Below are 2,673 nucleotides of genomic sequence, written 5' to 3'. Positions count from 1 at the left end.
CATTTCTTGCTTTCTTTCATTCACACATGTGCTCTCTCTCTCTCTAAATTTGGATTTCAGGTAGCAGGACTGGATACATCACAACCCTCAGTCCGTGACATACTCTCATCATGGAAACCTGAAATGGGATCTTAGTCCACTTGTGGGCCACTTTATATATGTAACAGTAATTTTAAAGAACTGAGTCAGCATCTTCCAGTATAATGACATGGATGAATCTCAAAAGCATTATGCTAAGCACAAGATGCCCAGACACAAAAGGTACCTACTGAGTATTGTATTAAAGATTCTAAAAATTTCTGCATAAAGATTCTAGAAAAGGTAAGACTACAGTGAGAAAAAGCGGATCACTGGTTGCCAGGGGCCAGGTATGAGGATGGGATAGAATGTGACCAGGCAGAAGAGAAATTTTGGGGGTAATGAAAATGTTGTATATCACGATTGCGGTGGTGGTTATAGGACTGTATATGTTTGTCAAAAGTCATTAAATTTTACAGTGAAACTGTAACCAAACAGGGCCCACTGCCCAATGCACAGCAAGCCAAATACTGACACCGTTCTTTGCAGCAGAGAAAAAAGTTCATTTGCAAGGCAGCTGTAGTGGATTGAATTATGTCAGCCCAAAACTCCCTGAAGTTTTTATTGTGTCCCCCAAGTTTCATGTATTAGAAACAGCCCCCACTGTGGCTGTTAAGAGGGTGGCAAATCCTATTATGGTAATTGAAAGGTGGAACCTTGAAGAGCTGATTGGGTTGTAGGAACTTGCAGAAGTGATGGATTAAAACTGGTGGTCGGGGGCGTGGTTCTGAGGGCTTTAAGAGAGGAAGAGAGTCTGTCTCTCTCTGCTCTTTTTATTTCCGCCATCTTGCAATATGAGTCCCCTGGGTCACTGTTGCCACCACCAGATGGACTTTGGACTTCNGGTGGTGCGAGGTGTGGGGGCTAGTAATTGGATAAAGGGTTTGAGGAAGTTCTTCAGTAATCTCGACAGTGCAAGCTGTCTGCACGCCTCTCCGTGGGCTGCATGTTTAAAAAATGTTGGCATTAGCACGATCTGGAGGTGGTGTTTTCAGCCCTCTGTCATCAAAATGTCACCCATCGGACATTGTGCAGGCTCTGTAGAGAGGTCTGTGGGCTGAAGCAGTTTAGACCAGTTTGTGCTGGGCCAAGCTAACTCCAACCATCCTGCAAAACACCTTAGGCAAACAGTCGTGATTTCTGCATCAGAGGCTTTATCTTAAAAGGCAGGTAGGAAACAACAGAGTGAGAGGTTAATTATGAAAATTTNATTAAAGATTCTAAAAATTTCTGCATAAAGATTCTAGAAAAGGTAAGACTACAGTGAGAAATAGCAGATCACTGGTTGCCAGGGGCCAGGTGTGAGGATGGGATAGAATGTGACCAGGCAGAAGAGAAATTTTGGGGGTAATGAAAATGTTCTATATCATGATTATGGTGGTGGTTATAGGACTGTATATGTTTGTCAAAACTCATTAAATTTTACAGTGAAACTGTAACCAAACATGTCCCACTGCCCAATGCACAGCAAGTCAAATACTGAGACCGTTCTTTGCAGCAGAGAAAAAGGTTTATTTGCAAGGGAGCCAAGTGAGAAGATGGGAGAAATAAATCTCAGATCTGCCTTCCCAACAATGGGAAGGAAGGGACATTTATGGGGAAGTGGTTGGAGGTGCTGCGAGGTGTGGGGGGTAATGATTAGATAAAGAGTTTGAGGAAGTTCTTCAGTGATCTCCACAGTACAAGCTGTCTGCACGCCTCTCCACGGGCCGCATGTTTAAAAATGGTGAGATTAGTGCGATCTGTAGGTGGCGTTTTCAGCCCTCTGTCATCAAAAGTTCACCCATTGGACATTGTGCAGGCTCTGTAGAGAGGTCTGTGGGCTCAAGCAGTTTAGACCAGTTTGTGCTGGGCCAAGCTAACTCCAACCGTCCTGCAAAACACCTTAGGCGAACACTCATGGTTTCTGCATCAGAGGCTTTGTCTTAAAAGGCAGGTAGGAAACAATAGAGTGAGAGGATAATTATGACAATTTGCTGAAAGAAGGAAGCAATTTAAACAGGGAATACATTTTAACTGAAAAGTCACCTGTTATAAAACCTGTGAATTTTATTGTACGTAAATCAGCCTTCAACAAAGCCAAAACGAAAACTGCAAGACAAAGCTAGAACCTCTAGCAACGTCTAACCCTGTCTGGCTCCCCAGACTTGTTCCAGCCATCACCTGGAATCCTATGTTTATCATGCCTTTACTTCTTGTTTTTATATACTTTTATCCACCTATTCATATTCCTTAGAAAGTATATTTAAGGGCTGTCCCATGGCTCACTTGGGAGAGCGTGGCGCTGACAACACCAAATCAAGGGTTAAGATCCCTTTACTAGTCATCTTTTTTTTAAAAAAAAGAAAGTGTATTTAAAATTTTAAGTCAGTTTTAATTCTTTAGAAAGAGTATTAACTGAATTTAATCTTCTGGGACCTACTTTTCTTTTTGTATTTGTATTTTGACTTGTACTCCTACAAAGTATCTACATTGTGACATGTCACTGTGATTCATTCTTTTTGACTGCTGATTTACAGTCTATTGTGTGAATATACTACACCTATTCATCCATCTGCTTTGATGGACATTTGAGTGGTTTCTAGGTCTTTTCTA

This window comes from Galeopterus variegatus, unplaced genomic scaffold (assembly GCF_000696425.1).
Source record: "Galeopterus variegatus unplaced genomic scaffold, G_variegatus-3.0.2 Scaffold2813, whole genome shotgun sequence".
NCBI classification, from domain to species: Eukaryota; Metazoa; Chordata; class Mammalia; order Dermoptera; family Cynocephalidae; genus Galeopterus; species Galeopterus variegatus.
This window is presented reverse-complemented; position numbering follows the sequence as displayed.